The sequence below is a fragment of the Spermophilus citellus genome, assembly GCF_964194105.1.
Source record: "Spermophilus citellus genome assembly, chromosome: 18".
Taxonomy (NCBI): Eukaryota; Metazoa; Chordata; class Mammalia; order Rodentia; family Sciuridae; genus Spermophilus; species Spermophilus citellus.
In genome coordinates this window covers 32,508,435-32,520,844 of record NC_138200.1, presented here as the reverse complement: position 1 = coordinate 32,520,844, position 12,410 = coordinate 32,508,435, and positions in this window count along the sequence as shown.

Below are 12,410 nucleotides of genomic sequence, written 5' to 3'. Positions count from 1 at the left end.
ATTAGTGTTAGGGTCAGTGTCAGTGTTAGGGTTAGTTTTAGAGTTGGTTTGAGGGCTGGTTGTAGGGTTAGGGCTTGATTTAGTTTAAGGGTTAGGATTAGGGCTATGGCTTGGTTTTGGTTTATGGTTAGGACTAGGTATAGGGCAAATTTTAGGAGTAGCATTATGGTTAGGGGCATTTTAGTGTTTGGTTTAGGCTTATTGTTACAGTTATATTTAGAGTTAGGTTTAGATTAATACTTAGGCTTAGATCCATGATTAGGATTAAGGCTAAGGATAGAATTAGGGCTAGGGCTAGGGAAAGAGTTAGAGTTAGTCTCCATGGCTAGGTTTAGGTTTAGGATAGCATTAAATAAAGTCTAGGATTAGCACTAGGCTTTGTGTTAGGCCTAGGTTTAGGGTGAACGTTAGGGTAAGGTTTAGGGTTATGGTTAGTTTTTAGGTACAGGATGAGGTTATAGGTAGATTTAGGGCTAGGGCAAAGGAAAGAATTAGGGTTAGGGCTCAGGTTATGGTTCGGGTTAGGATTAAGCCTAGGTTTAGGGCTAGGATTACCAGCTAGGGCTAATTTCAAGTCTACTGTTATTGTTAGAAATAGTTTTAGGGTTAGATTTATGGCTAAATCTAGTGTAAGGGTTCCATTTAGCGTTAGGGTCAGGTTTAGAGCTAAGGGTACTATTAGCATCAGGGTTGCCATTATTGTTTTGGATAGGTTAATGCTTAATGTTAGGGCTCTAATTAGCATTAGAGTAAGGATTAGGGTAAAGATAGTGTTAGGTTTAGATTTCAGGTTAGGTTTAGGGTAACGGATAGGGATAGAATTAGGGAAACAGTTAAGTTTAGGCCCAGATTTAGCATTAGGGTTAGGTTTATGGTTAGGGCAATGTATAGGGTTAGAGATGGGGTACAGCTAGGGTCAATGTTATGATTATTGATAGGGTGAGGCTTAGGGTTAGGGTTAGGGTTAAATCTAGGTTTTTGGCTAGGGTTATAGTTATGATTAGTGATGGGGTTAGGGTTAGGTGTAAATCTAGAGATATTGCTCAAAATAAGACTAGGTTTTGGGTTAAGTTAAGGCTAGGTTTAGGGTTATGGTTAATGTAAGTTCCATGGTTGTGATTAGAGCTAATTTTAGGGTTAGGGTTAGGGCTAGGTCGATTGTTAGGTGTAGGTAAAGGGTTCAGGTGATGTTTAGAGCTAGGGTTAGTGTTAAGGTCAGAGTAAGGGTTAGGGTTAGTTTTAGGGTTTGGCTTAAAACTCGACTTAGGGCTAGAGTTATGGCTACATGTAGGGTTAGGGCTTAGTTTATATTAAGGGTTAGGGTTAGGTGTATGGCTTGGTTACGTTTTAGGGCTAGGGTTAGTGCTAGTTTTAGGATTAGCCTTAGGTTTAGAGCTAGTGTTAGGTTTAGGTTTAGGCTAAGGGTTAGGGTTAGATTCAGATTTAGGTTTAGATCTAGGGTTCGTAGTAGGGCTTTGAATAGGGCTAGTGTTAGACCTATGGTTTGGACTAGTATTAGGGTTCCAGTAAAGTATAGAGTTAGAACTAGGGTTAGAACAAAGGTGAGAGTTAGAGTTAGTCTTTGGGCTAGGGTTAGGGTTAAGGTTAGGGATAGGGCTAGGGTTAGTTTTAGGTTTAGGCCTCAGGTTATGGTTAGGGTTATAATTAAGGCTATGTTTAGGGCTAGGATAAGGGCTAGGGTTTGTGTTAGGGTTAGGGCTAGTATCATGGCTAGGGCTAATATAATGTCTAGGGTTATGCTTAGGTATAGTTTTTGGGTTAGTTTTATGGCTAGGTTTAGTGTAAGGGTTAGGTATAGGGTAAGAATGAGGTTTAGAGCTAGGTGAATTATTAGGGTCAGTGTCAGTGTTAGGGTTTGGTTTAGGTTTGAGTTAAAGATTAAGGCTCAAATTAGCATTAGGATTAGGGTTAGGGTAATGATTGGATTAGGTCTAGGGTTCAGGGTAGGTTCAGGGTAATTGATAAGTTTGAGGATAGCGATATGTTTAGGGTAAAACCTAGGCTAACTCTCACCCCAGCCATACCCCTAGTTCTAAACTATCCCTTACCTAGCCATAACCCTTGCAGTATCCTTAGTTCTAGCCCTAACCCTAGATCTAAGCCTAATTCCAAATTTAACCCTAACAGTAAGCCTAAGCTTAACACTAACACTAGGCTTAACACTAACCCTAGGACAAAAAAAAAAAAAAAAAAAAAAAAACGAGTAAGAGCCCTAACCCTAAAACTTAACTTAAACCAAATCCTAATACTACAACTAGACCTAACCCTAGCCCTAATTCTAGTTCTAACACTAACCTTAAAACAAACCCTGACCCTGACTCATATCCTAACACTCACCCTAGCTCTAAACACCGCCCTCACCTTAAACTGAACCATAACAGTAACCCTAGCCCTAATTGGCATCCTAACTCTAACAGTAAAACTAAGCCTGAACCTGACTCCTATCCTAACATGAACCCTAACTATAAATATCACCCTAACCTTAAACCTAACCCTAACACTAAAGCTAACCCATACCCTAACACAAAAAGTAACCCTAATGGTAACCCTAGTTCTTACATTAGCCATTGCCCCAACCATAGCCCTATCCCTAACACAAAACCTAGGCCTAATCCAAGCCCTAAACCTATCTTTAACCCTAACTCTAACCATAACCATAGCCATAACCCTAGCTCTAAACAAATCCCTTACCAAAGCAAAACCCTAAACCTAAGGGTAACCCCAGACCTATCACTAATCCTTAGGCTAACAAAAACACTAATTCTATTAATATCCCTTACACTTGCCCTCATTCTAGATCTAACCATATCCAAAACCCTAACACTAACCCTGACCCTTTTACTGACCCTAACCCTAACCCAAACCCTTGCCCTAATTCTAAACCTAGCTCAAACTCTAAGCCTTAACCTAAACATAACCCTAACTCTAACACTAACCCTAGCCCTGACTCTAACCCTAACCCTTACCCTAGCCCTAACATTAGCTCAAACACTAACACTTACCCTAAACCTAATCTTTATTCTAACCCTAGCCCTAATCCTAGCCTTAATTCTAGGCCTAAATTTAGCTGTAACCCTATCCATTACCCTAAAGATAAGCCTAACCCAAATACTAACACTAGGCTAAACCTAACCCTATCACCAACACTAACTTTATCCATTACTCTAAACCTAACCTGAACTCTAAACTTAACTCTATCCATTACCCTAATCCTAACCTAATGTTAATTCAAGCCTTAATTCTAAACCTTAATCTAGACCAAACCTTACGCTGACTCTGACCCTAATAATACACATAGCTCTAAACCTGACCCATACACTAAAGCCAACTATACACTAGACCTAGCCATAACTTAACCCTAAAACTAACCATAACCATGAATTTAGTCCTGACATTAGCCCTAGCTCTAATCCTGTCCCCAACTCTTAAACAAACCCTAGTCTTAATTTTAGCCCTAAATCTAGCCTTAATCCCTACCAAAACCCTAATCCTAGCCCTATTCCTAATATTGATCCTTGCCCTAGCCCTGAATATAGCTATTAACCCATCCTTTCTCCTAACACTAATCCTAGCCCTAACCCTAACAGTAACACTAACCCTAACTCTAGCCCTAACCGTAGGCCCCACTCTACCACTAAACCTAGCACTAATTTTAACCTTAATTTAGTCCTAACACTAAAAGTACCCCTAACTCTAGGCCTAAAAGTAACTCTAACTCTCATCCTAGCCCTATTTCTAGTTCTTACCCTATTCATTACCATAACCCTAGCACAAGACCTAATTGTATACCTAACCCTAGCCCATGACCTAACCATATATCTAAGCATAACTCTAAATCTATCCCTAACCCTAAGCCTAAACATCACCCTACCACTAGACCTAACATTATTGGTATTGCTATAACTAGCCCTAACCCTAGCCTTAGCCAAACAAACAAACAAACAAACAAACAAATAAAAAACAAGCCATTCCTCTAACCCTAAATGTTAACCTAAACCAAACCCTAACCCTACACTTAGCCATAAAACCTAGCTCTATTTCGAGTCCTAAGCCTAAAACTAACTCTTACCCTGACTTATATCCTAACACTAACCCCAGCTCTAAATATCACACTAATCACACTAACCCTAAAGATAATGCTAACACTAGTCCTAGACCAAAAACTAACCCTAAAACTAACCCTATCTTAACCCTAGTTCTTACATTAGCCAAAGCCCTAACCCTAGCCCTAAAACTAACAGGAAAAACTATTCCTAATCTGAGCCCTAAACCTAGATATAACTCTAAATCTAAACTTAATCCTAACACTAACACTAACCCTAAACCTAGGCCTAATTCTAGCTCTAACTCTATCATTTACTCTAAGCCAAACTCTATCTGTAATTCTAACCTTAGTCCTAATCCTAATCTTTAGCCTAACCCAAAACCTAACCCTATTACTCATCCTAATCCTAGCCTTCATTTTAGCTCTAACCCTAACCAAAATCCTAACCCCATCACAAACCCTTGGTCTAATTCTGACTCTCTCCCTAAAACGAACCCTAAAACTAGCCCTATAAGTAACCTTATACCTAAACCTAAACCTAACACCAGCAATAAAACTAAACCTAATCCTAAATCTAGCCATAACTATAGCCCTAGAGCTAAAAAAAAAACCCTTAGCCATAGCCCTAACAATAACCCTTAACCTAAAGCAAACACTAACCATATCCCTATACTTAAACCTAGTCCTAATTCTGGCTGTAACCCTAACTCTAACTTGAACACTGATCCTGACAGCAACACTAAACCTAGCTCTAAAACTGACCCTAACCCAAAACCTAAACCTAACACTAGACCCAGCCATAACCCAAACCATAAAACTAGCCCTAATCAGAACCGTAGATCTTACATTACCCATAGCCCTAACCCTGGGCCTAAACCTAACACAAAACCTAGCCCTAATCCGAGGCCTAAATCTACCCTATGCATAATGTTAATCCTAAATGTAGCCCTAACCCTAAACTTCGCCTAACTCCTAAACCTATCTCAAAGCCTAACCCTTAGCCTAAATGTAACCTAGACCTATCCCTAACCATAAAGCTAAGGCAAGCCCCAATCCTAACCTTAACCCTAGCAATCAGCCTAACTCTAATAATAAACTTTACCCTAACCCTAACCCTAATATAACCATATCCCTAAACCTAAACCTATCCCTAATCTTAATCATAAACCCAACTCTAGACCTAACCCTAATCCTAACCATTACCATAGACTTAACCCAAAATTAAACCCTAACAATTACCCTAAACCAACACTAAACCTGGCCCTAAATCTAAGCCTATCCATTACTTATCCATTAACCCTAAACCTGACCTTAACCCTAATCCTAAACTTACATCTAACCCAATCCATTACCATCAACCTAAACCTAACCCTATGTAAAATTAAACCTAACACTCGCCCTAGCCCTACCCCATCTTAAACCCTAACCCTTACTCTAACCATAACCCTAGCTGTAGCCCTAACCATAACCCTAACTCTAGCCCTAACCCTAAACCTAACACTACACCTAATCCTAATCCAAGACCATATTTATCCTTATTTCTAACCCTAACCCTAATTCTAGACCTAAGACTAACTATAACTTTCACACCAGATCTATCCCTAGTTCTAACCCTTCTTATTACCATAACCCTAAACCTAGCCCTAACCCTAGTGGTAACCCTTGACATATCTGTAGCCCTAGCACTAACTCAAGATCGAAACCTAACTGTAAATCTAACCCTAAACCAATGCCTAAGCCTAACCCTGAAACTAGACACAACCCTAATGTTAATTCTAAAAGTAGCCCTAAACCTAGCCCTATAATAAAACAAAGCCATACCCCTAACCCTAACCCCTAACCTAAACCAAATCCTAATCCTACACATAGCCCTAAACTTAGCCCTAATTCGAGTCCTAACTCTAACCCTAAACCTAACCATGACCCTGATTCATATCCAAACAGTAACCCTAGCTGAAAACACCACCCTAACCTTAAACCGAACCCAACACTTCCTAGTCCTAAACCTAATCTTAAAACTAACCCTAATGGTAACCCTAGTTCTTACATTAGCTGTAACCCTAATACTAGCCCTAAACCTAATGCAATCATAGCCTTAATCCGAGTCCTAACCTGAGTTTTAACCCTCAACCTAATCCTAAAATGAGCCCTAACCATAGCCCTAACCCTAGCTTTTACTCTATCCTTTACCCTAAGCCAAACTGTCATTCTAATGCAAACCCTAGTCTAACAGTAATCCTTAATCTAACCAAAACACTAATCCTATTACTAGTCCTAACCTTAGTCCTCATTCTACCTCTAACCATAACACAAACAATAACCCTAATCCTGACCCTTAATTAGACCCTAAAACTAATCATAGGTCCAAACCTGAACCAAACCCTAACCAAACCCTAACACTAGCCCTACCAGTAAACTTATACCTAAACCTAATGGTACGACTAGCCCCAGACTTAAACCTAATCCTAAAACTAGCCATAACTCTAGCTCTAGACCTAAAGAAAAAAAAATCTATACCTAGCTTTAAGAATAACTCTTAACTTAATCCATACTCTAAACCTACCCCTAGACATAACTGTAGTCCTAATTCTGGCTTTAACATTAACCCTAACCCTAACCAGAACACTGACACTGACACTAACACCAACCCTAGCTCTAAACATCACCCTAACCATAAACCTAAACCTAAAACTAAAATTAGACATAACATTAACCCTACAACCAGCCCTAATCATAACACTAGTTCTTACATTAGCCATAACTCTAACCTATACAAAAACCTAGCCATAATCCAAGCCCTACTTTAGTTTTAACCCTAAAATTAACCCTAACCATAACCCTAGCCCTAACCCTAAACCTAATCTTAACCATAACCCTAGCCGTAACACTAGCTCTAACCCTATCCATTACCCCAACGGTAACCCTAAATTGTATGCTAACCCTACTGGAACCCTAATGCTACCCCTAACATTAACCCTATCCATTAACCTACACTTAACCTGAACCCTAAACCTAACCTTATCATTACCCTATCCCTAACTCTAATGCTTATTCAATCCCTATCCCTAAACCTAAACCTAACATAAACCATAATCCTGACCCTGACCTTAATAATACTCCTAGCTCTAAACCTGACCCTAACAATAAACCGAACCCTTACTTAAGACCTAGCCATAAACCTAACCCTAAAACTATCCCTAACATAACCCTAGACCTGACATTAGCCCTAGCTCTAATTCTGGCCCTAACCCTAACACAAAACTTAGCTCACAGCCTATCCAAAAACCTCACTTTAATCACAACCCTAACCCTAAACCTAGACCTAACATTTTCCCTAGCCCTAAAACTAGCTATAATTCCATACCTTACCCTAAACCTAATCCTAACCCTAACTGTAACAATAAACTTAGCCCTAAAACTAGGCCTAACTCTAACCCCAAACCTAGCCCTAATTCCAGCCCTAATTTAGACCTATCCCTTACCCTAACCCTAACCTTATCCCTTATCATCATCCTAATCCTAGCCCTAAATTAGTTCTAACCCTAGCTCTATCCTTAGCCCTAGCTCAAGCCTTACTCTAAATCTAACCCTAACCCTAAGCCTAAACCTCAAAATAACACTAGCCCTAACCCTAATGCTAATCCTAAAACTAGCCCTAAACCTACTGCTAACCCTAAAACAAAACCGAGTCATAGCCCTAACCCTAAACCTTAAACTAAACCAAAACCTAGCCCTATACCTAGCCCTAAACCTTTCCATAATTCTAGGTCTACCCTTAACCCAAAAACTAACCCTGACCCTGACTCTGACCCTAACACTAACCCTGGCTCTAAACGTCATCATAAACGTAAACCTAACCCTAACACTATACCTAGACCTAACCATATAACTAGCGCTAAACATAATCCTACTTCATATATTAGCTCTAGCCTTAACCCTAGCCCTAAACTTACACCAAACATAGCCTTAATCTGAGTCCTAAACTCTAAATTTAAACCTAACACTAACCCAAACATTAGCCTTAATCCTATAATAACCATAGCCCTAACCTTAGGTGTAACCCTATACATTACCCTATGATAACCCTAAACCTTATGCTAACCCTTGGCCTAACCCTAAACCTGTCAATTACACTAAACCAAACGTAAACCCTAAAACTAACCTTGTAATTACCCTAACCCTAAAGAATTCTAATTTGAGCCTAAATCTAAACCCTAATTGAACCCAAACTCTAACCCTGACCCTGACCCTAAAAATAATCCTAGACCTAAATCTTACCCTTATCCTATCCCTAATACACTGGACCAAGCCATAAACCTAACACTAAATCTACCCTAACTGTAACCCTAGACCTGACATTAGCATTGCCCCTAATGTTATCCCTAACCCTAAAACATACCCTAGTCCTCACTCTAGCCCTAAATCTAAACTTAATTATAACCCTAACAATAACCCTAGCCCTAAACCTAATATTAACCCTCAGCCTAGCCCTAGCTATAACCACATCCCTTATCCTAAATGTAACACTAACTCTAACCTTAACCCTAGTCATAACCCTTGACCTATCCTTAGCCCTAGCACTAACCCTAATGGAAACCTAACTCTGAATCTATCCCTAACTCGATGCCTATGCCTTACCATAAAAATAGCCCTAACCATAATACTATTCCTAAAACTAGCCTTAACCCTTGCCCTAACACTAACGCTATCTGTAATTTAGCCCAATCTCTATCCCTAAGCGTAACCCTAGCCCTAAGACTAACTCTAACTCTCACACTAGTCCTATCACTCATTCTAACCCTATCCCTTACTGGAACTTTAACCCTAGCCATAACCCTAGTCTTAACCCTTGCCTGTCCTTAGCCCTAGCACTAACCTTAGATCATAATCTAACTCTAAATCTAACCCTAACCAGAAGCCTAAGCCTAGCCATAACCCTAGCCCTAACCTTAACACTAATCCTAAAACTAGCCCAAATCCATGCCCTAGCCCTAAGAAAAACCTGAGCCATATCTCTAACCCTAAACCTTAAACTAAACCAAATCCTCACCATAAACCTACCCTTAACCTTAGCCCTAATTTGAGTTTTAAGCCGAACCCTAAAAGTAACCCTGACCCTGACTATGACATTAACACCAATCCTAGCTCTAAACATCACCCTAACCCTAAAACTAACCCTAACACTAAACCTAGCCCTAATCTTAACCCTATCATTATCCTAACCCTAACCCTAATGCTAATGCTCTCCCTAAATTTAAACTATAAGCTATCCCAACTCCTAACCCAGACATTCACCTTAATAATACCCCTAAACCTAAACCTGACCCTAACCCTAAATCTAACCCTTATACTAGACATAGTCATAGTCCTAACCCTAAAACTATCTCTAAACATAATTCTAGACCTGATTTAGACATACTCCTAATCCTAGCCCTAACCATACAACAAATTCTAGCCCTCATTCTAGCCCTAAATATAGCCTTAATCATAACCCCAACCCTAACCATAGCCCTAACTCTAATTCTAACACTAGCACTAACCCTTGCTCTAAATCTACCCATTACTCTAAATCTCACCCTAACCCTATTGGTAACCCTAGCCTTAACCTTAACCCTAAACAGAAAACTAACCCTAGACTTAACCCTAAACCTAACACTTGCTATAGCCCTAATCATAACCCTAATCCTTAATGTAAACCTAAACATAATCATAGCCTTAACCTTAACCCTGAACCTAAATCTAACCCTAACCCTAACGCTAAAACAAAATCTAACCATATTCATTACACTAATCCTAACCCTAGTGATAACCCTAGACCTAACCCTAACCCTAACCCTAAACCTACCGTAATCATATTCCTAGACCTATACAGGAACCTAACCCTTGCTCTAGCCCTAATCATAGCTCAGAACTTAACTCTTACACTAAACATAACCTTAACACTAACCCTAGTTCTAACCCTCACCCGAACCCTAACTCAAGACATAATCCTAACCAAAACTCTAGCCCTAACCTTAGCTCTAACTGTACCCATTACCCTAATCATAACCCTTACCCAAATGCTAACCCAAGGCCTAACCCTAACACTATTGCTAACCCCAACACTACCAATTACCTTAAACCTAACCTGAACACAAAATGTAATGCTATCATTACCCTAACCCTAATCCTAATGCTAATTGGAGCCCTAAATCTAAACTCAAACCTAAACCAAACCAAATTAGGGCTAAGATTAGGGCTAGGGTTATTGTTAGCATTAGGCCTAGGGTTAGGGTTATGGTTATGATTCGGCTATAATTAGGGCTAGGTTAAGAGCTAGGATTTTTATTATGGTTGGGGCTGACCTTGACCCTAATAATTTCCCTAGATATAAATCTGACCCTTACCCTAAACCTAATCCTTACACTAGACCTAGCCAAAAACCTAACACTAAAACTATCCCTAACCATAAACTTAGACCTGATATTAGCGCTAAACATAATCTTAGCCCTAACCCTAAAAAAATACTAGCCCTTATCCTAGCCCTAATTATACCCTAATCATAACCCTAACCCTAAACCTAGGCCTAATGCTAACACTAACCCTAGCCCTAATCTTAGCCCTAATTTAGCCCTATCCCTAACCTAACTCTAAGCCTAGCCCTAAGACTAAGTCTAACTCTCACGCTAGCCCTAAAACTAGTTCTAACACTATACCTTAACAGAACCCTAATCCTAGCCCTAACCCTCAGCCTAACCCTAGCCATTTACTTAGCCTTTGCCCTAACCCTAGATCTAAATCTAACTCTAAACCTAAGATTAAACCTCAACTTTATACTAACCCTAACCCTAACCCTAAAGCTATACCTAAAATTATTCCTTACTCTATCCTTAGCTTTAATACAAAACTGAGCCATATCCCTAACCCTAACCGTTAACCTAGACCAAGCCAAAACCCTACACCTAGCCATAACCTGAACCCTAATTTGAGTTATAAGCCAAATCCTAAAATTAACCCTGCACCTTACTCTGACCCTAAAACTAACTTTAGATTTAAACATCAACCTAACCCTAAACCTAAACCTAACACTAGACCTAGACCTAACCCTAACCCTAAAACTAGCCCTAATTGTAACCCTAGTACTTACATTAGCTGAAACCCTAAACCTAGCTCTAACTTAACCCAAAACCTAGCCCTAATCCAAGCCTTAACCCCAGCATTAACCCCAACCATAACCTTAACACTAAACTTAGCACTAATGAAAATTATAACCCTAGCCCTAACCCTAGCTCTAACCCTATTCATTATCCGAACTATAATCCTAACCCTAACACTAACCCATTGCCTAAATCTAACCCTATTCCTAATCCAAAACCTATCTATTACCCTAAACCTAATTTGAAACCTAAACTTAATCCTATCAGTACCCTAATCCTAACCTTATGCTAATTTGAGCCCTAAATATAAACCTTAACCTATCCCAAACAGTAATCATGACCCTGACTCTAATAATACCCTTAGCTCTATACCTGACCCTAACCCTAAACCTAACCCTTACACCAGATGTAGCCATAAACCTAACCCTAAAACTATTTTTAAATGCAATGCTCGACATGAAATTAGCCCAAACCCTAATCCTAGCCCTAAACCTAGACTTAATCCTAACCCAAACCATAACAAAAGTTTTAACTCTAATTCTAACCCTAACCTAGCCCTAAACCTAGCTAAAAACCCATCCCTTACCCTAAAACTAACCATAGCTCTATACCTGACCCTAACCCTAAACCTAACCCTTACACCAGATGTAGCCATAAACCTAACCCTAAAACTATTTTTAAATGCAATGCTCGACATGAAATTAGCCCAAACCCTAATCCTAGCCCTAAACCTAGACTTAATCCTAACCCAAACCATAACACAAGTTTTAACTCTAATTCTAACCCTAACCTAGCCCTAAACCTAGCTAAAAACCCATCCCTTACCCTAAAACTAACCATAACTCTAAACTTAAAAATAACCCCAAATCTCACCCTAATCCTTGCCCTATCACTAGGCCTAACACTAACACTAAGCCTATCGCTAATCTTAGCCCTAATTTAAACCTATCTTAACCCTAACCCTAGCCCTAAGACTAATGCTCACTCTTGCCCTAGCCCTCACCCTAGTTCTATTCTTAGTCCTAGACATGATCCTAGATCTAAACCTAACTCTAAATCTAAACATAACTCTAAATTTAACTGTAACCACAAGCCTAAACCAAACCCTAAACTAGCCTAAAATGTAATGCTGATCCTAATACTTGTCTACCCCTAACCCTAGCCATAAAACAAAACCAAGCCATAGCCCTAATCTTAACCCTTAACCT